Genomic DNA, 23,196 nt, shown 5'->3' with positions numbered 1-23,196 from the left:
ATTCTATCTATTTTCTCATGTCGTGACTTTCTTTTTTCAAACATTGTTCCAGATTCTTTTAGTCCCAAATGGACGAGAAATTAAACAGTTTTGTAGGCCTTTTGGCACAGTTGATAGTTGACAAATGCATTGTGGTGGTCTCGTGCATTCCATTCTTCTTAAGCGAAGCATCCGTGTGTTGCATGGTTTAATTACTATTTTGGTGTTTGGGCAGATTGGGTTTTAAGGCCACAATAGTAAGGCTCCCAGCTGCCCAGATTACATTAAGCTTCTGGGTTTCTATTTAATTTCTTGAATAACGAAGAAGGAAGAATTGGAAAAGGATGAAAAAGAGAGATTCACAACAACCCGCGCGGTCCAATGTTTGGACCATTATACGCCTCCTTAGTTTCTTCTTTAATCTTTTATTGGCTCTCGCTTACAGTAGAAATTAATCTCCTGTTTCTTCTGTCAAGTGCCCACCTTCTACATGCTGACTGGGGTGAATATATTATTTGAATCATGGCAAAATTGCATTAATAGAAGTTGTTAGCATATTGGGCGACTGTCCTGTCCATGTAGAAAGAAAGAAAGAAAGAAGCATTAAAGAGTAAATAAAAGTAAATGAAGCAAAAAAAGATAGGAAAGGGATTCCCACCTTTTTTTTTTTTTTTTTTGTTCATTCATACACTTGTTTTGTTTTGATTTAACCTTTATCGATGAAAATGAGTGAAAAAGGTGGTGCGATCTAGGGAGACACCATCATAATGGTGCACCAAGGCTTAAAGCAAAACTCTGGGTGGGGGTGACAGAAAAGCTGATACATGATCGTGTGACCGAATGCTTGTCCACCATTCATATCTCAATATCTCATGACCTTTGTTTGCAGATCGACAAGGAGATCAAAGATTTCTAAGTCATTTAGATATATGTCAATGTTGCTTCTGTCAACATATGAGAGAATTAAAGTGGAAACCCCAGTTGCTGAATAGAATTTCCTGTATTTTTATCAAAATAAATAACCCACATTCGATCGATATGAATACCTATTATCATTATTATTCTCTTGGGCAAATTCTGAGTCGGGACATCCTTTAATGGAATCCCTTTACAGTGGATTCGGAGTACACACAGTCCACAAGTGAACATACATTGAGAGAGAGAGAGAGCAACTGCTGACCAGTACTTTTTGGAAGATTGTTGTAAGAAGGTTTATATATTAGTAAAAGGAATTTGCTTTGGAGTCATGCTTAGTGACTGTGCATGTGCAAGTGGGATTTTAGATGCTGATGTCTCTCTCTCTCTCCCAAGACAATGATGCTAAAGAAGGTACGCATTCTACCAGCACCTTTAATCTTCATAGAACACTAGCTAGTACAAACATAGACATGTTGAGAGTGAGGGCATCTTTTCGGAGAATTGTTTGGTTGTTGCCTTATTGGGTACACCTCGTCCAATAAACTGCTGCTGCTTCTGCCTAAACAAAAGTTATAGTCCACTTGTACATGAATACTTTATAACCAACCTCCTTTGTGAAAATCAAAATACTCTGGCTTTCCATTCCAATTTCCAAACAGCTGGCTGAGCCAGAGACATGCGAAACATGGTGATATAGGTACTCACTTTATTTTGGCCATGAATTCTATTTTGGCCCTGAACCAGTTTTGAAAAAAATAAAAAATAAAATAAAATAAAACACTATTGATATCGCCCAATACGACCCTGCCAGCGTATCAGACGTAACTTTGCTCACACCCACTTCACAGCACTTGCAGCTGCACATAGGAAACATTTCCTATCCTTGTATGTTGTTATTCATGAAAAATGTTTTCAATACACGGCTGAAATGTTCTGTGAGGGGCACTTTGATGAGCAAATCCAGCTTCCCAAGTCTCCACTACAAGCATCCAGACCTTATACAACCTGACCCAGATCCAGTAAGGGGTGCTCATGGTTCGATTAACCAAATTATCGGCTATTTTTTGAAATTGAACCAGTACCAACGTTTAACTGGTTGATCAGTTTCAGTTTTTGACCAATTTGGTTCTTCAGTTTTTTATATTTATAATATATATTATAAATAAATATATAATATATTATAAATTTGCATATTATATTATAAAAACTATTAATATATAATATATTTACAATGCATTAAAAATATATGTATCTGATGCATATATATATATTTATATACCAGTCAGTTTAGTTAACACCGGTTCTTTAGCTGAAAACTGAACTGGTCCTTCATTTTTTTCAAAAACACCAAAGTGATCGGTTTGATTTAGTTCAGTTTTCTCGGTTCCGTGAACACCCCTATTTCCAATTGGCACCTTCCCAAGGATTATAAATTCTTCTTTTTTAGGTCTAGATGATCTAACTGATATAATATTTTTATTATTTATTATTTTGGGGGTACTGATGGAATCGGCAAGTAACACAGTTCTGGAAATAGCTCGTCTCCAAAGTCCTAAAACAAAATTCATGTTACGAACCTCATCTAATTGCATTGGTCCTTCTACAGTTCTAGTGTTGGTATATGGAAGAGGAGATTCCTTTCCAATCAATTCCTTGTTATCATTGATGTTTCCCACCCACTGAGGCATGAAGAAAGGCTACCTATGATGCCTGCCTAAAGGCTACAAGTCTACACTCATTATGCCATTAGGACTCCACTGAAATTAAGCCGCTGTAGACATAACTAACTTCCAATTCCCCCTCCGGGAGCATGAGAAAAGAAGCCAAAAGTATTCCCAGAAGCCAGATCTCAATCTATTTCTCCGAAAGCACGACCACTAGCCCCGAAAATAAAATAAAAATAAAAAAACAAAACAAAATACTGTTTTCTACATTCTACACACCACAACCAGGCCATTTTATGAAGCATACATTTGGCTTCTGCAGGAAGCCAAACAGTAAAGAATTGCCAAGAATATAACTTGAAGAAGGTTCTGCAGGAAATCCATTCTTGACACATGCACATTCTAACAAAGTAAAATTTCAGGTTGCCACTATGACTTGCATCAGTAATGATATATTTTGGGCCATTATTGGGGGAGTGCAAATCAAAGTTAAGCAATCTCTGTAAATGTGACAAGCAGACTTACAAACATTCTCGTCATTCGCCGCCAGTAGCCATCAAGAACTCGCCCTCGCAAACCACCTCACCTCCAACATATGCCTTTCCTTCCATCTTTGCAATTCCAAAGCGTTTTTGCAGTTTAACAAGTGTCATTCGCATAACCAATGTGTCCCCTGCAACAACAGGTTTCCGGAACCTACTTTATCAATTCCAGCAAAGAAGAAATTTTCACGAGAGCCACCCACTTCTGGTTGCAGCATCACCAACCCTCCAACTTGAGCCATTGCCTGTGTTCAAGTACCACATGCATTATTAATTATCAGGGAGGGGTCCAGAAGGCCATTGAATTTGCAAATGCCAACTTAACAAAGGCAAAGGTGTACAAAATGGACAGAAGTATAATAATTCTGAGGTGCTAAGAAATTATATGGGACTTTACGCCATGAAGAATTTAAGATATGAAGATGAAAGAATTAGACATTAAGGGTGTCAAGAAGCTTAAATTAAGTTTATATATATTCTTTTATTTACTACAAGAAATTATATGGAACTTCATGCCATGAAGAAGCTGTGGAATAAAAAGATTAAAACACTAGGCATTTAGGATGTCAAGAAGCTTGGATTAGTTTTTTTTTTTTATTAAAAGGAAGTGTGCACCACCACAAGGTGCAGCAGTTTAACACTTGACTTCTTAAACCGTATAGGGAATGTCACACTTTGGCATTTTACAGACAAATCAATAAAAGACCAATTCTAGCATTGAGTTAGAGCCACAGACGCCTTAAAACACAAAAGGACAATATGTAACGATCACATAACACATATATTGCACAAACATATCCATGTTCAGCCTTTATCCTTTTGTGATTCAAGACCTCCACAGTGCTCTCTGTAAAAACACACCTTGCATTTCACACAGCAATACAAAACGAATTAATATTAGCAGTTTTATCCAACACAAGCCATTTAAGGAGGAAATCTGGAAGCTTAGAGCAACCATGTTAGAGAAAATGAAGGTTCTAATACTTTTATAATTGTGGGAAGATGGAAGATTTAGAAATTGATATCATAAAATGTGCAGAAAACAAAGTCTTCCATGGAAAGGGGCAAAAATATGACTGAAATATTTAAGAATATTAGTACAATAATCTTGTTGACGTGGAAAAATTCCAGACTGTACACAAAATACAGAATGGTTCATTCAATCAAGCCTGTCAGCTTTGATAGCTCAGACTTGGGTTCAAGTCTGAAAACCACCCTAACACAAAGAAAGAGATGTATAGGGGAAAAAGAAGAAACATTTCTTTAAGGGATAAGGGGGAAGGGAGAGACTGCAGTGAAGAGCTTCCATGACAATATTCCTTTAAATTTATTTTCTTTTTTATCTGAGAGGAGGGGAAGAGGAGAGATTAAGGTCTCTCTATCCTGTTTGCAGTCAAACAAAGATATATAGTTGGGCATTTCCTTCTATCTAGCTCAAACTTTAAACATAAGGATTGTCACATTTTACAGAAACTTAATTTGTCATCTGAATACCAATATTTCATATATCAAATATAGTCCAAATAATCAGATTGATAGTAGGTGGGCCCATAGTTGTCAAGGCAATGCCTAGGTGGCATGGTGGTTGCCTAGAAGCATCACTACAAGTATTTCAGGAAGAGCACTTGCTCAGCTCATTACATCACTAACCTTTTTGTGATTTGGACTGGGCAGGGTGTCTTCTTACTAGGCAATCAACCACTGGGTATGTTACATTGGGCCATTCCCCAATGTCATGGCACACCAAGAAACAACCTATGGTGTCCTGTTCATCTGCTGAAGCAGAGAACAGGGCCATGGCCATTCTCAATGGTGAACTTGTTTGGTTCAAGCAGCTCTTCTCTGATCTGGGCCTTCATCATGCCCAGCCCATGCAAGTGTTCTGTGATAACAAGGCGGTCATACACATTGCAACTAACCCAGCATTTCACGAAAGGACAAAACACATCAAAATAGATTGCCATTTCATTCGCAAACATTTGAAATCTCATGTCATGGCCACATTGCAGCTAACCCAGTGTTTCACAAAAGAACAAAACACAACAATATAGATTGCCATTTCATTCGAGAACATCTGAAGTCTCATGTCATTGCCATATTCCATATTCCTACCAAGGTCCAGCCAGCCAATTACTAGTGTCCAGAGACCAGGTTGGGCATGTTCAACCCACACAGCCCAACTTGAGGGGGCGTATTAGTGAAATGTAATACTTAGAGAAGGTTCCAGTTTGTTACAAGTTGTTATGTCCACTTGCCCAAGTGGCACAACTGACTTTACATTTGTTACACCAACTTTACATTTGTCCCCAGTATCTATAATATAATGTTCTTAATGAAGGACAAATCATCTCCCTCGACTTAGACTTTCTCGCACCTCTGTAATTTTCATCATCTAAAGATGCTAGATGGGTGCTTTAAAACATTCTCAACATATTTAAATCAGTTGAATCATTGTCTTGTTCTATTAAAATAAACATGATACACTGAATAATTATTAACAACTTTTAACTCTCATAGCTTCTGCTTCATAGCAATATTTTAAGACGTGGAGGCGTGATGCAAGGTTTTCCACTACCTAGAGGCGTGAGGCATAGTTCAGAACGTAAGAGGCATAAGCCTCCCAAACACAAGGAGGTGTAAGCCTCCTTGAGAGGAGGGGGATGAAGAGGAAGGGGAGGAGGAAGAAGAGGACAGAGGATCTCATTTTTCTTTATCATTAAAAAAAATATATATTAAGAAGAATGAAGATGCATGACACTAGTTGAAAGGGGGTCCTATCTTCCCTTCCCTTCCCTTTCCTTTCCTTTTCTCTTTTTTCTTCTCATTCTGTTATTTTTTTTCCCTCCCTTTCTTTCCCTTTCCTTTCCTTTTTTCTTGTTTCTTTCTTTTTTTCTTTTTTTTGTCTTTTTATGAGGTGTGTGTGAGGTGCATGAGGCGTATGCCTCTAGCACACCTCATGAAAAAGGCATATGAGGCATACGCCTCTTGCACCTGAGGTGTCCTCAGAGGTGTCAACTCCTCTGGCATACACCTTAGGGCATTTTGGGGGCACCTCGCCTAGAGATGTGCATCCAGGCATACGCTTCCTATGCCTTTTAAAACACTGTTTCATACTTGAATGTTTTTCCTTTTTCTAGGAATTTTATACTCTAATATCTAAATCAAGATTATGTAAACAGACTCTGTAAATGTTTTAATTGAAGAAAAATTATGTGAAAACTTATCATAGGCACTGATCAAAAAAGGCTGATGAAATGACTGAATCAAACAGTTTATTGGCTTATGGCTATAGCTTTGTCTTTTAGTAGGTAGACACTATAGGCATAGGAAGGTTCAAAGAAAAATTATGTTAAAACTTATCTTAGGGGGCTGTATGGTATGGAAACCTTCAAACTTGCTCCATCTTGATAGAGACATGGATATTTTCTGATTGAGACATTCAAACACGCACAAACCCTGTATATCAACCACTCCACTAATCGTGTAACCAAGGTAACTTCACTAAATATAATCAATTATATGTTCATCAAGAACCAATTCAAAAAAATATCTCCTTATCATCCAAGAGCATGGATGGCAGGGTACAAAAGGGAACAGCATTATGCTGACCTCTCCTGTTTAATCACTATAATTCAGATATGTTTGTATATGTATATTCATGGTTGACTAGAAGAAAGATGGTTGCTGTTTTTCATAATGGACATGTCATTTTCTGTTGAAGGCTTTAATACCCAAAACCATAATTATGTGTTGTTTCTGTCAAAGCAATATGGTTGGGCCTAGCCCCACCCCTTGAACCCCAAAGCTAGTTTTGTTGGGAAATATTTCAATTAAAGATCAATACTTGTGTGATCCTCCAAAGGAGAAGACCTACTTGGACTCTTTTGCCATGAATATACTTTCTCTACAAGGCAAGTTTTGAAACAACCAGTTATCAAAAAATAAAAAGTTTTGAAACAACCGTACATCTACTAATCTCCTATTCCATATCTACAAGTGCTTGGGAACTTTTTTTCCCTATTTTATCCCAGGTAGAGTCCTCTACTAGACATACATATATAGTTTCAACCTTTTTATTCTCCCCTAGGAGAAAGAGAGAAAAGATCCTTGGAGATGTGTGTGCAGTAGTGTGAGAATATTATAAAATCCCTATGGATTACATCTTCATATCTCTTTTCATTTCTTTAATAAATTCTTACCTTACCATTCTCAAACAAAAAAAGTAAAACTCTATGAATGACATCCTTGGGCTGCGTTTGGTTTATGAGAATATTATAAAATCCATTAAGGACTTTCCCAACTTCAATAGTAATTTCCTCAGAAATCAAACACTTCAGTTCTAGGGCTTATTTTTTATATAATATATAAAAAAGAAAATTTTATTAAAAGAGAAACAAACTGGTTTGGTTATCCCCACCGCAAAATATGTTAAAGCTAAATTTTTATGAAAGCAACACGGAAATCTTGGACAATTAGGAATAAGTGGAGCTATAACAAATCATGAAATACATATTTATTGTGTACAAAAGACTGTAGCTGTACAAAAAAGAAGAAGAAACCACTTTCTTTCTTTTTCTCTTCTCGAAACCCTTGGATCTTTTAAATTTCAATAGTTAAAACATTAAAGCAGAAAGTGATATCATAGCATGTATCAAAGCACATACTAATAAGATGCAGCCTTAGAAATGGCATTATAATAAGCCGTTTTGGTACAGATCAAAGAATTCAGTTTCAGTCTTGGCGCCTGATGAGGGGTAATTTGGCACGACCTAGTAAACAAGGGTCACATGGACGCGATCTGCTAGTAGGATGACATCTCAGCAAGAAGAGCCTAGTCAACAGTTTTCAGAGCTCCGGTGTTCAATCACCTCAATACAAAGCCACCTCGGCATAGAGTCACCTCAGTATAGAGGCACCTCAGCACCTAAGCCAGTTTGGGGCCCAGGAATCAAAGTGACACGTAATCGACTCCAAAAGCTTCTCAGCAAACTTCGAACCTCTCGGGCAACGACAGACCTTATCCTCTACCCGCCTGGATCGGGCGGTAACGATAGACTTCATTGACTGATACGTTACTCCCCGTCTAAAGCGGAAACGAATCTCGTCTACTCAAGCCAAAGATCCCAGAATCGTTTCGTGAGACCCACGGTAGCTCAACTATATAAGGGCATCAACCCCTCCAGGGCCCAAGTATGCGCAATTGTTTGCATTCAAGCTTTTAGCTCACAATCACAGCAAGAATACTAACTTAAGCATCGGAGCGACCTCATCGGATCATCCACCCCGGTCTCTCTGATCTCTATTTTGCAGTTTGATCCAGCTCACCACGCAAACAACGTCCAAGCAACCTTCTAGCTAGGAGATTCATACCACGCACATCATCAATTGGCGCCGTTTGTGGGAAACGATCGAAAGGTCATCCCAATCCTAATCACATTCTCAATCCCAATCTCAAACTCAATGGCATCATCCAGCCACAACGGAAAGAGTGACATGAACGTCACTAGGGGGGCAAGACAGTAAACAGTCACTCCCCAGGGCTCCTCGGTGACCATTGACCAGTTCACCATCCCCCTGATTGTCTCCGAGGCTCCATCACTGTTCATGCCGCACACTACCCAACAGGTGAGTGTCCCGCTCCCCCAAGTGAATGCCACATTCTCGGAGCCTTCTTTGATTCCCCCTAGGGTCGAGCACTCCCAATTTAATGACCTTGTCCAGAGCATCCAGACGACGCAAATTCAAATGCAGCATACCCACCAATTCTAGAAGTTTCAATAGTACTATTTCTATCAACAATACCAGCAGCAGTTCCCACCACTACAAGCCAACAAATCAACATCAAGGGCAAACTCAGAACCAAAATCAACACCGGGCTAACCAGAACGTCCGTCAATCTCCTCCCTGTGGTGAGAGAACTTCACAGGTATCAGTCCCTCCCTCGGGACGGACCCCGCCACGAGGTATAGTAAGCAACCAGCGTACTCCCCTTGTTTCTCGAAGAGAGAACTCGAAGGATAGGCCCGAACCCAGCCAGCCCGAGAGGCATAGTTAACAGTTCCCACGTCAAGATAATGTAATTGTCAGCTCGGGGCCCGAGGTGCGGGCTCAAGAGGAGACGCATCGGTTCCCCGCAATAGCCAACACCAAACACACGGCGAAGAAGAAGCAGTGAGGAGAACCCCTGAACCACCTCGCCCCACCATTCAGAGCAAGATCGAGATAACTAACAACACTAAGGATGGCAGTACAAATGCTGCACCACCAAAGAAGCAACAGCGGCGACGTCGCAAGACTCACCGTTCCTCAGCAAGGAACAATCCACCAGCGAAGCCCAGCCATCCAGTAGATCAAGGCCGAGAAAGAGAGGAGTTTAAGTGGTGGCCGATCAATTCATAAGGAGTTTAAGTGGCACGTCGTGGCAAACAAGCCGAAGAACATCACCGAGTTCCTCAGGCTGGCCGATCAATTCATCAGTACAAAAGAGGAAATAAACCAGAAGATCGACAACCAGCAAGGTGAAAAGAGAAAGAGAGAGGAAGAAGGAATGAACAACAAGCAGAAAAGGAAAAAGAGCAAGTCCATGAGGCGAAGAAGCAGTCCCCCTTACGAAGTTACAGGTAGGGTCGGCATTCCAGGACCCTGCCAGTGGAGAGAACAAATTATTCTCCCCTTAATGCGAAGCGAGGAGAGATCTTGATGGCCATTAAAGACTCCTCCATCGTCAGATGGCCGCTCAGGCTACGGGGAGACCCAACGACCAAAAACCCGAATGTTTATTGTCACTTTCATCGAAACCATGGTCACAGCACGAAGAACTGCAGAAACCTCCGCGACGAGATCAAGGAACTCATCCATCACGGGTACTTGAAGAAATACATTTGCACGATGAGAAAGGACAGGGGAACCGACAGGGAGATCGGAAGAAAGACGCCCCGAAAACTAACAGGTATAATGAGCAGCCACCTCGCCCACTACCAGAAGAAAGACTGATCCACGGGTGATCAATATGATCACTGGAGGATCCATTGTAGCGGGGTGCACAACAACAACAAGAAAGACTTCAATCTGAGAACTAGAGCACGAGGCAGAGAACCCACCAAAGCGACCTCGAATTGAAGAACCCATTTATTTTACCGAGGACGATGCTCGTGGGATTCAGTATCCTCATGGCAGCGCCCTAGTCGTAAAGTTGATCATCAATGACTTCGAGGTGAAGCGGATCTTGGTGGACTCAGGCAATTCGACTGATATCCTCTTCAAATGAACCTTTGACAAGTTACAACTACAGCAGAGCGATCTGAAACCAGCGGATACCCCACTAGTAGGGTCCAGCGGAGAAGAAGTTAGGGCTATAAGTTGGGTCACCAGTCATAGTATCAGTGGAGGCGGGCACGTAGCCAAATATTGTACGGTTCGAGCACACATTCTTGGTGGTCACGACTCCGTCCCCATACCACGTAATTATAGGTCGGCCATTGCACACGCTTTACGCGCGATAGTATCAACTTACTATCTCGCGATGAAGTTTCCGGCAGATGACGGAGTAGGGGTTATACGAGACGATCAACTCGAATCCCATAAGTGCTACGTGGCTGCCCTCAAGGGAAAGGCAAAACTGGCAGAAGACATCAAACTGGAGCAACCAGCACTACACCGAGGAGCTAGCTACTTCGATGGAAGAGACAGTCCACATGCCGGTTTCTGAGGTCGAGCCGACCAAGACTCTCTAAATTGATGCACTAATAAGCAAACCACTTCGAACATAGTTAGTAAGTTTTTTACTTAATAATTTAGATGTTTTCACCTGGTCCGCGACAGAAATGCTCGGAATCGACCCTAGTGTGATAACTCATAAACTTAATGTGGACCCTTTAACCAGGCCAATTAGACAAAGAAAATGCAACCTAGCCCCAAAGCGGTGGAGGGTAGTCAATGAGGAGGTTGGAAAGCTCCTCACCGCAGACTTTGTCAGGGAGGTCCATTACCCAAGATGGGTCGCCAACCCTGTGCTTGTGAAGAAAGCTAATGGCAAGTGGCGCATGTGCGTCGACTACACCGACCTGAACAGAGCCTACCTAAAGGATTGCTTCCCCTACCCAGAATAGACCACCTAATAGACGTGACCTCAAGGCATGAGTTTTTGAGTTTCATGGACGCTTACTCTGGCTACAACCAAATTAGGATGGACACAGCCGACCAAGATAAAACTGCTTTTGTAACTGAACTCTAACTATACTGTTATAAAGTTATGCCCTTTGGTTTGAAAAACGTTGGAGCAACTTTCCAGCAGATTGTAAACAAAATTTTTGAACCGTTGATTGGTAGTAAAGTGGAATACTATGTTGATGACATGGTCATGAAGACCCAATTTTCTAGATCTTTAATCAATGATTTAAATGTTGTTTTTCAAATTTTAAGGAAATACAATATGAAGTTAAACCCAAACAAGTGTGTCTTCGGGGTCACGTCGGGTAAATTCCTTGGTTACATAGTGAACCGACGTGGCATCAGAGCTAACCCAGATAAAATTAAGGCTATCTTAGAAATGCGACCAACTCAAAAAATCAAGAATGTACAACAACTGACTGGCCGAGTAGCTACCCTAAACCGGTTTATGTCTAAATCGGTAGGTCGATGCCTCCCCTTTTTTAAGGCAATTAAGAAGATTGAAACTTTTGAATGAACCGAGGAGTGCCAGCTCGCATTTGATGAACTAAAAAGGTACCTAAGTACCGCCCCGGTTTTAACCCGACCTGAGGAAGGAGATGAGTTGAAGCTGTACCTCTCCGCGAGTTACGACCCATCTATTATGTAAGTAAAGTGTTGAGGACGCGGAAACCAGATATCCCGACATCAAGAAGATGGCATACGCGCTAGTAGTAGCAGTTCGGAAATTACACTCATACTTCCAAGCTCATACCATTGTCATCCTTACTACCTCTGAGGCACATCCTATGGAGGCCAGAGGTGTCAGGGAGATTGACGAAGTGGTCCATCGAGCTTAGTGAGTACGACATCCGGTTCGAGCCACGGCCAGCAATCAAAGCCCAAGTCTTGGCAAACTTTGTAGCATAATGTACTTTCAGCACATCGGCCCATGAACCGACTGAGCCCGGTCAAAGCAATACCGACCTAGGACGAGGAGCCCTAGATCCTCCACGTAGACGGCTCATCCAACCAGCGAGGAAGCAGTGTTGGACTGATATTGTATGACCTGAGCAAGGTGAAGCTGGAGTACACTCTCCGGTTCGGATTCGAGGCGTCGAACAAGTATGAAGCACTAATTGCCGAGCTAAACTTAGCGAAGGAAATGGGTACATAACATCTCATCGTGTGCAGTGACTCATAGCTGGTAATTAGCCAAGTCAATGGTGACCTCGAAGAACACGACTCGACTATGGCAGCCTACTTAACCAAAGTCAGGGAGATCCTACCAGGCTTCAGCTCTTGTTTCATCAGGCAAATTTCGAGGTCCAAGAACGTTGAGGCCGACGCCTTATCATGACTAGCAAGTATCAGCAACAACACCATGTGAACTGTGTACATAGAGGACCTGCCTCGACCCAGCATTCTCGAGAGGGGGGAGGGGCAGAAGAGGTCGCTCCCGTGTTGCAAGCGGAACTGAGCTGGATTGACCCGCTCGTTGATTATCTACTCCACAGGACCCTACCTGCAGAACACAATGCAACTCGGAGGGTAGAGCGTCAATCAGCCAGGTATGTCCTTATAAACGAACGGCTGTACAGGAGATCCTTCACGCTCCCCTACCTACATTACCTGCGACCCTCAGAAGTTGAGTTCGTACTTCGAAATATCCATGGAGGATTATGCGGAGGACACTTGGGGGGCAAAGCCCTCGCCCAAAAAGCATTAAGGCAGGGCTACTATTGGCCCACAATGAAGGCAAATGCACTCGAGCTTGTCAAGAAATGCGACAGATGTCAAAGGCATGCCAACATCCTCCATCAACCTATTGTTGATTTGAAGTATCTTACCAGCCCGTGGCCCTTCACACAATGGGGAATTGACATCCTCGGTCATTTTTCGCCGGCAACTGGGCAAAGGAAGTTCTTGGTCGTGGCAGTGGACTACTTCACAACGTGGGTGTAAGTCGAACCGTTGGTAAGCATTACAGCCCAGAATGTGCAAAATTTCTTTTGGAAAAGCATTGTGTGCCATTTCAAACTGCCCAAAGTCTTGATTTTGGATAACGAGAAGCAATTCGAGGACATCAAATTCCAAAACTGGTGCACCGAGATGGGGATTCAGCAAAACTTCACTTCGGTAGCACATCCACAAGCTAACGGACAGGCCGAAGTGACGAACAGGGCTATCCTTCGCAGACTAAAAGCTCACCCCGCGTGAGCTAAAGGGTTGTGGATAGACGAGCTACCCAATGTCCTTTGGGCCTACCAGACTACCATCAAGATCGCGACCGGAAAGACACCCTTCAACCTCACATACGGAACGGAAGCTGTGATCTCGACAAAGATTGAAGTACCGACGTTGCAGTTCGAAGATCACAACGAAGAGACAAACGACGACGAACTCAAAACTAACTTGGACCTCGTCAAGGAGGTATGCGATCTGGCCCACATTCGAACTGCAGCTTACCAACAGCGAGTAGCTCGGTATTATAACACTGGGTCAGGAAGCGACTTATCCGAGTCGGCGACCTGGTCCTCCGTAAGGTAATGGTACTTGAGCCCGGCATGGGCAAGCTCGGTCCGAATTGGGAAGGACCTTACCGAATGAGATGGGTGTTCGGAGAAGGAACCTATGAGCTCGAAACCATGGAAGGGAAACAGGTACCTCGAGCTTGGAACATTGACAACCTAAGGGGATACTATCTGTAAACCTCAACGCAAACAAAAATGACAGTTGATCCTATGGACGATGAACTGGAGAGAGGACCTTAAGTCACTCCAGAAGCCTAAGGGCTATGGTGTCGAGCTGACAAGAGACCTCGGCATGATATAAAACCCAGTTGCCTCTTCGACATAGGCAACTTAAGACCCGGTCGCCTCTTCGGCACTGGCTCATTAAAACCCAGCCGCTTCGGCATGGGCAAGGCAAAGTAGCCCAGGTACAGACAGGTCAGCCATGTACCCTACAATGTTTGTTCACCCCGATGTACAATGACGATTAGATTATTCCTATTCGAGTCGAGCTCGCTAACTTGGGAGTAATCTACACTTAGAAAAATTTTGCTCCTATTTGGTTTAGCTCACCAGCTCGAGAGTAATCTATACTTGGAAAATTTTTTTGCACACAAAGAGTTTTGCAAAATACTTGTATTCCATTGATAAAGCACTTCAAGTACATAGTAAAAAAAAAGAAACAACAACAAAAAGATTACAACTATTTAGTCGAGCTCAAAGGCTCGGGAAATCGAGTATTTACAAAGAGGGTCCAAGAAAAGAGGCATCAGTTAGTTCGGGGCTCCTCATCCCTAGTAGAGGCGTTGGCGAGAAGATCTGTCTCCATGTGGTCCTCGGTAGCATTAGCTCCCTCTCCCTCTCCAGTTGTCTCATCGTTGAGAAGGTTGTCATCGCTCTCCTCCTCGAAGTCCGGGTCCTTAGCGGCTTCAACAGTCATCTCCTTAGTGATCTTGAATGTTGTGATGGCACTGAGGCCGAGGTGGGAAAATTCACGTCGAGCCAACCATCTACTGAGCTTAAACCCCTTGCAGTATAGCCCGTTGTCCCGGCCTCAACCAGCTTCTCGCAATATTCCGCCGAAGACTTGTATTCCTCGACGGCCTTGACCTTCACATCCTCCATTGCCTAAAGTAGAATTTTAGTCCACTCCTTCACCAGCGCCTCAAGGTTCTCATTCTCTCTCTTCAAAGTCACCCCGCGCTCCTCCAACTCTTTCTTCTCCGCCTCTAGCTCCTCCGCCATCAATAGAGTCAACAGCTCCTTCTTGGCTCGCGCATCGTTCTTCAGATGATTGATCTCATTGCGAGCTAAGTTGAACTCAGAGTGGGCACTTCGAGAGGACTCCTCGACTTCGAGAGTTTGCTTCAAGTTCACCTTGGACTGGTAGGTCAGGGCATGGATCGAGGAGTTCACCTGCCAAAGGAAAAACCAAAATCTAAGTATGGAGAAAAATCTAAGTATAATTTAACCCAAAGATTGAATACCTACCACCATGCAATGTGTGGCCGCTTTGACCCCGAGCTGAGCAACCGGTAAGTCAGCCCAACGAGCGACTTCTCGGCGAGTATCGCATCCTTGCTTTTGAGGAGGCCAAACTTTGGAATCAAAATGCTCCAAGCAGAAGTATCGCTACTCGACAGAGTGGTGGTCACCTACGCGTGCTAGGGCTCAGAAGATGTGGTCTCCTAAGGCACGCGAGGCGGAGTAGCCTTGCCTTGGTCCTCATCCAAGTCAATCACAGGAGGTTGTTCGGCGACTGGTGGGTGCTCGGGGACGGAGGCATCAACGTCAGAGGTGGTGGTCTCGGTGTGGAGGCGAGCCTTCTTGGAGGCCCTCTTCTTCTTCCCCTTCTACATGCTCCCAAAGAGCTCGTCGACAGGGATGTCAGCCACGGCAGCTGCAAAAGATGACAAACCGAGTTAGACGCAACATCAAAGTAAAACAAAACAAAGAAAACAAGTACAACAGTTGGTGACCTACCAGGAGGACTTAGACCAGCTTGTACAAGTTTCTCCTCGATCACGAAGTTTTCGAACTTTAGGCCGAGCTTCGCCCAAGATCGAACCTCCTCCCATGTCTTTGGGTCCAATCCGATGCCGAGGTCCTAGATGGCTGCCCTCTAGTGAGTCGGGAACGGCCACCCCTCGGTGTTACGAACCACGAAGTAACATCTCTTCTAGGCCGGGACTTTGTTTGGGAACTCATGCAACAACTTGTACCCGGGGCGAGGAGACATGTAATAACATCGCCTATGCTCGGGTAGAACACGGGCCGAGTTCTTCATGATGGAGAGGATAAAAAAAAGCATGTCGAGGTCTAGAGGTCGGTTATAATCATGGAAAAGGGAAATGGTACCTACGATGTTGCGGATGGAGTTCGGATGTAGCTGGTCTATGGCGATAAAAACTTAACGAGTTCGGCTATGAAAGGGTGGAGTGGAAGACACAACCCGGTTACGAGCTGCTCCTAGAAAACCACGATCTCATCATAACCGTGATCTCAAGGAAAGTTGCCGAAGGGAATACTGTATACTAAGTTATTAGAAAGTCTATACTGAGCTACTAAAGACAAGGAGCCTATCCGCTGTCATTGTAGACGGACCAAAGCTGTCCGGTAGGCGACCTTGGTGTGAGGTGGAGGCCGAATTGCCAGAGGCTCCTCGTTCTCACCGAGGTGAGTCCGCCTTGAACAGACTGGAGTCCACATCCTATGCCAAAGTGCCCACCTCAGCAGGATGAGGCTCCACGGTCTATGCCGAGGTACCCACCTCGGCCCCAACGGATTCACCACTCCCATCTAAAAGGCTATCTAAGCTAAGACTAGGCATGCTAATGGAAAGGACAATGGAGTCAAAAGCAAAGGAAGACAAACTCACCAAAGAAGACTAAAGAAAGCAAGACGACCTCAACCCCTACTGGACGCGACCTCAAGGACTTCAGACACGCAGTTTGTGGCGAAGAATATGGATCCTTCGGCCCATATTTATAGCCATTATATCCAGGGATCAATGGCCAAGATCTACACGATCCAACGGCTCCTAGGAAAATTGGTTGCACACTACCCGAGGTTAAAATCAGTTGAGAGCGTGTTTTGACATCCACAAAGTTTATAATCAGCTTGACGTCTATAGTACCTGATACACAATCTGGGTCACTTCTTGGTCGAGCCAAACGGTCGAACAGGTCCAACCGAAGGTCCACCCTCCATACCACCTAGACATCGTGCCAAATCCACCTGAGCTCGTCATGAACTCCTCGCGCAGGTCAAGACCCCTGTCATGAGGAGTGGGGGCAATTGATGAGGGGTAATTTGGCACAACCTAGTAAGCAAAAGTCACGTGGTCGCGATCTGCCAATAGGATGACAACATAGCAAGAGGAGCCTAGTCAGTAGTTTTCAGAGCTTAGGTGTTCGTTTACCTCAGTATAAAGCCACCTCGGCATAGAGTCACCTTGGTATAGAGGCACCTCAACACCTAAGTCAGTTCGGGTCCCAGGAATCAAAGTGACACGCAATCAACTCCAGAAGCTTCTCAACGGACTCCGAACCTCCCGGGATCACACCGGGCAACGGTAGGCGTTATCCTCTACCCGCCCGGATCGAGCGGTAACGATAGACTTCATTGACTGATACGTTACTCCCCGTCTAAAGCGGAAACGGATCTCATCTATTCAGGCCGAAGATCTCGGAATCGTTCCGTGAGACCCACGGCAACTCAACTATATAAAGGCATCAACTCCTCCAGGGCTCAAGTACGCACGATTATTTGCATTCAAGCTCTCTAGAATTCAAGCTTTTAGCTCGCAACCACATCAAGAATACTAAAGCATCGAAGCGACCTCACCAGGTTATCCACCCCGGTCTCTCTTATCTTTGTTTTTTGCAGTTTGATCCAGCCCGCCACGCGAACAATGTCCAAGCAACCTTCCAGCTAGGAGCTTTCAGATCGCGCATCATCAGTGCCCAACCAAGAACACCTAGTTGACTGGATGACTTAGGTGATGCCTTGACAACTATGTTTGGATCAAATAAAAGGAAACTCAATTAAAGTGTAGCTCTTAGTGATAATCCAAGGACTAAGATTGGCTAAATCAATTGCATACAGAAATCTACTTTGTGGAAGGGGACACAAAATCAGTAATTGGATGGCTGAAGGAAGAAGCAGTCTATAGCATCTACAACATCAGATCATAGAAGATAATCTTTTAGCCAATTATTTATACTTACGCATTGTAGGGGAGCCACTGCCAAAAAATAATCTTGCTGATTTACAGACCAGGGAGAGAGTACATAGGAAGGACTTGACTGGGGAGCATATCCTTTTGATTGAAATGAGGTACTGCTTGTACATCTGTTTTAGAGCTTTTGGGGAGAGCAGCCATGGCCATGGGCTAGCTCTATAATGTAACATACTCATAATTGGCTGTAATTATTTATACACTCATCTCATCTATAACATTTTACAGTTACTAAAAAGAAAACATTAACGTGAATAAGGCATCATAGGATGCTTTTACCTTTTATTATAACAAGGATTTTAAAAGCAACATAAAACTTTCTGTAACTTTATTCTAAAAAAATTTAGGCATATTCTCCCCACCTTCCACCACCGATCCCAAGCAATACACAATCACAAATAAAAGAAATTCATTACTCCTTCTACTTCAAAAGTATTAGTTTTCTATAGTTCCACAAGGAAAACCCTTGAATAATCAAGGGATTGCAAGTTACACAGATCATGCCCATGCTATAATTACTCCCAACAATTACTCTTGCAACAGCCAGGTTTTAGAAACACTCCTACAAATTCCAATTTGATTTCTTATGGAATTTATCAATATTCTGATGACCAGATCAGAAATTTGATCATAACAACATCTGAATAACTAGAAGACATCTTCAAAATATTAGAAACATTTCATTTTAGCACTCTGGTTAGATCAGTTTCCTATGCCAGCTATTATAAAGTAGACCCTTCCTGGTGGTTAACAAAATATTGGAATGAGCTTATTTCAGAGTTCCAAAGAGATGATTTTCTTACTGCATTGTCTTTAGAACTGGAAATAAACCTATTTTATATAACAACAATATGGATTTAGTGCAACTCAGACTTAACCCCAACTATTTGAGGTCAGATACAAGAATCCTGTCCTCCCATTGTTCCCTAACAAGAGTCAAGAGTGTGGATCCAAAAGTGTATGTAAAACAAAAATGAATTGATTCCATATCACATGACACCGAAGCAGGTTGTAATTTTTAGAAATTTCCTTTAGTAAAGTCTGAATTTCATCAACATTGTACAAATTTGGTGGGTTCTGATACATCTCATCTGATAACATGAAAATGCATACACATCTCTCAGGTTCTAAAAGAAAATAATAGATTTAAGAATATGTTATCTGTTGCAAGTTGAAGGGGCTAGAAGGGCTAGTGGCAGACCAAAAAGGACAGAGGTTGAAGAATTAAGAAATAAGTTAAGCACTCATAATTTAACAATATCAACAATGGTATGGCATTAAACAGAATGGAATGGCAAACAGGATTTCATGTAGCCATCTCATATAGTTTGAACAAGGTTTAGATGATGATGATGAAATATGTAGATATAAATTATGCATGAAAACTTCCTATGTAATAGAGATGCTGTTAGACAGTTGTATGCCCTTAGCTCCAATCAGAATGATATACATTATGAATTTATTGTAAATGAATAAAGTACATATTTGATTCGTGTTCCTATGGTGTGTTTCTGTGTAATACCCTTAAACTGGACACTTATGAGACTCGTGTTAGTTTAGAATATTCACAGCCGTTGGATAAGTCTGGGGAGATTTATCCTGCCAAGACTGACATTGGTGTGCTGCCAAATGTTAGGTGGCCTGTCTCAGCCGCCAGAATGAGACCCAAGGCACATGTAGTGTAGGATTAATTGAATCTTTGAACTGGACCAGATTGTCGGTATTGCCTTGGACCTTGGAGATTGATGGGCAAAACTGGAAAGTTACACCTGACCCCTAGACTCGATTATGATACTACACTAGGTGTCGGATTGGGCTGTCTTTGATATGCCAATCAGTGAAATCCTTAGCGGGGGTCAAAACCTGAGTATGTTGGGACAGTCTGAGAATTCATCTGAGTGGGTGATCATAGTGACAGGATCAGCCCCTTTGTCGGACAAAGGTAATGATCGGGGATGCGCTCTCTTTGATGGAAACCAAGACTATCGGCAGCCGATTTCAATCGTTGAGATTTGTTTTGCAAAATATTATTTATATGAGATATAAAAGTATATATATTACAGTTTCTAAACATTTGCAAAAGGTTTTAATTCCCGGGATCCACGTGAGTAGAGAGTGCAGCATTGTTCCTTGCAGCCGAGGGAGAGGTTCTCTCTTGTCGGGCAGTGTTTGATCATTATGAGCTGAGAAGTTAAGTGTAAGACCATTGAGGGTAATACCTGATGGGCTAATCTTGCATCTGCCCACAATCCCTGGGTGTTACAAAGTGGCTTGGCCTAGGGACCACTTAGGGTAAGTGTTGGGCCCATAGAGCCCATGTGATGGGTTTCAGGGGTGCACTGTCCATAACAGTGTATTCGGCCAGGCCTTGTAACAAAGGTTGGGCTGAACCCATGTAGTTGATGTGTAGATCAATATTTGGATCTCACACCATACAAGGAAGGCCAATTGGGCAGCAGTTTGGAAGGCTAAGTGGGCACATGACCTTATTGAGCCTAAAGCCCATTTCGAGCTGGGCTGATTGATCAATTAAATAAGGGGCGAATTTTGAGATTAGATTAGCAGATAGGATTGGGTCTTAACCCTATCCACTCATAGAGTCCAAATCTGAATGTGATTCAGATCTAGAAACCTCCTAATAGGATTAGGAGGGAACTGATTTAATATGCAGATAAGATAAGGGTTTACTCTTATCACTTAAAGGGAATTCTGATCCAAATATGATTTGGATCAGCAACTCTTAATGGGATTAGGAGTTGATCCCTTTAAGCATATAAAAGGAGGGGGCGGCAACCTTAAGAAGATATTCATATTCACATCCTCTTCAGAGTTGAAATCACATAAGAGAGAATTCAGCATCACTGCGCTAAATTCTTTCTTGCCGCTCCTTCCTATCGCCGTCATATCTGCTAGTTCGATCTCCTATTCTCAGTGGGAGTGATCAAGATTGAATCTTAATATCAGTCCTTTGTGAAAGGGCTGATTGGAAGTAATGTTCATGCATCATCCAACTGATTCTTGGGAAGGATCTGGTTCTTTTGAAGAACGCTGTTGATTCTACTCCATCCTTCACTTAGCAGTCTTTAATTCCTTCCTTGGGCGTGAACACCTCCATTGGGAGATACTATTTCTCCGTATCAGGTATATCCCTCTCCTACTGCTTTTGTTCAGATCTGGTTCGGTTCTTAGTTCAAAATTGATCATTGAAAAATATGATTTTTCTAAAATAGGGAATACGACTCCCAGTAGGATGGAGAAAAATTTTTGAAATTCGCCCATTCTATTCTGCAAGATTTGAGCGTCCATACGATGGATATCTCATCCCTTCAGATGCCACGTCATGGTCAAGAGTAATCTTCAAAACCAGTAAAACGTAGGTAAACGAGAAGCTATAGATCTCTCCCTGGACAGCTATAAACAAGGATTGCTATAAAATGACTTTCCTACTCCATACACTAAATTTCGTATACCCATATATTAAAAACCTAGAACTCATTATCTAATTTGAGAGGCTAGTCCCGGCTAGATATTGGTAAACAGAATCAGGCATAGACCAACAGAACCGAGAATTTAGCAACACCTACATTCTACAAAATGCATAATACCATTCATCAGCCATGTTTTTTTTTCCTTTAAACAGAAAAATAAAGAAAAAAAGAGAAAGAAATGAAGCCTCTAATCCATCAAAATAGGTTATAGTAATTGGTAGCAATACCTCGACCATAAGAACGCCAGGCATAATCGGCCTTTCAGGAAAATGTCCAGGAAAGAAGTTATCATTTATGGTAACATTCTTAATAGCAACAGCTGAAACTCCAGGGTTGTATTCAATCACTCTATCAACCAGGAGGAACGGAAACCTAAAGCACAGCCCAAAACAGTAAAACTAAACTTGAGAACGGAAAAAAAAAATAAGAAAAGAAAAAGAGGGACACAAATAATGCCCCATGCTTACAGACCAAACAAGACACTGGAAATGTGATTCGAAGGCAATGTAAATGGAAAAGAAAAAAAATTACTCACCTGTGGGGCAAAGTCTCGCGAATTTGATTAATATCCATGACAGTTGGAAATGCCGGGTACACTGCCACCATGCTCAAGAAAATTCAGAAATACAAAAGCTCGACTTCAAAAAGAAAATAAGAAAAATAGATTTCTGAAACAAGACGTACTCTTTTCAATCGGAGCTTCCTTTTCTGTGCTATCTACATGATTTCCAGAACATTGAATGACAAGATTACTTCGACTCTTCAACACAGAAAAGAGGAAACAATATCCATTTTTGGAAATGGGGATTCGGTGCGACAAGGTTATTCATTGAAACGAAGCCGGCGACGAAGGTAAGAAAACATGGTCGAAGGTCTTGTGAGGGCGCGAGTAATGAGAAGGAAGAGGAGATAATAGCGAATTCGATAAAGCTGTAGCCTCCATTTTTTTGAAACGAGAGGGAAGATTGGCAAAAACGTTGGAAGCGTAGAAAACAGTGGGGTGACTGGTTATTAGTAAGGGGCGTTCTTTTTTTCGGATTATTGGAAGGTGGAAAGTTGGTTAATGGGATTTTGGTTCCCATTAACTAAGAATTTCATGTTTTGGTAACGAGTTTAGCTTTTCACGAGCTGTTAAAGCCCGGCTTGTGAGAAGCCAGTTTGACTCGGTTTCAATCGAGTTTGAGTTCGAGCTCAAGTCCAATTCATTGGCTTGATTATTAAATGAGTCGCGCTCTAGCATACTAGAGCTCGGCTCGTAAGGCTTGCAAGCCGGCTTGAATATATATATATATATATATATATATATATATATATATATATATAATATAATAAATTTATATAGAATAATATATATAATAAAAATATTATAATTCTTAATTTTTTAAATATCAAATAAAAAATACTTTTATATATAACTATTTATTTTTATAAAATATTTTTTCTCAAAATCGAGCTCGAGCTTATGAATTTTTTACTCAAGCCGAGCTCGAGCTCAAGGTTCTGGCTTGAGCCTTGTAGAACAATCTCTAGCCGAGTTGATCCTAGTACTATTCGGCTTGGCTCGACTTGAATCCACCCCTAGTGGGGACGAGGAAAATTTTATTTTTCTAGGTTCATCTCCTAGGTGGGTAAATAACTTTCCCACGTAGGAGAAAGTTGCTAAGACTTAGGGATGGCAATTTCACAGGAATTTTCAGGTATCCG

At 42.2% G+C, this 23,196-nt stretch overlaps 1 long non-coding RNA gene and 1 pseudogene across 2 annotated transcripts; both read right to left on the bottom strand.

The window, feature by feature from the left end:
• Positions 1–2,902: 2,902 nt before the first annotated feature.
• Positions 2,903–22,582, bottom strand: LOC148851353 (uncharacterized; annotated as a pseudogene). Its single transcript, XR_016099056.1, has 4 exons — positions 22,177–22,582; positions 22,028–22,088; positions 21,720–21,864; positions 2,903–3,348 (listed from the first exon to the last, which is right to left on the bottom strand). The product of XR_016099056.1 is annotated as an uncharacterized LOC148851353 (transcript).
• LOC148851354 (uncharacterized) lies at positions 14,385–17,779 on the bottom strand. Its single transcript, XR_016099057.1, has 3 exons — positions 15,748–17,779; positions 15,256–15,664; positions 14,385–15,180 (listed from the first exon to the last, which is right to left on the bottom strand). It is a non-coding gene; the product is annotated as an uncharacterized LOC148851354 (long non-coding RNA).
• Positions 22,583–23,196: the final 614 nt, after the last annotated feature.

This window comes from Nelumbo lutea, chromosome 5 (assembly GCF_056320005.1).
Source record: "Nelumbo lutea isolate HS-2025 chromosome 5, American lotus-T2T, whole genome shotgun sequence".
NCBI lineage: Eukaryota > Viridiplantae > Streptophyta > Magnoliopsida > Proteales > Nelumbonaceae > Nelumbo > Nelumbo lutea.
This window is presented reverse-complemented; position numbering and strand designations above follow the sequence as displayed.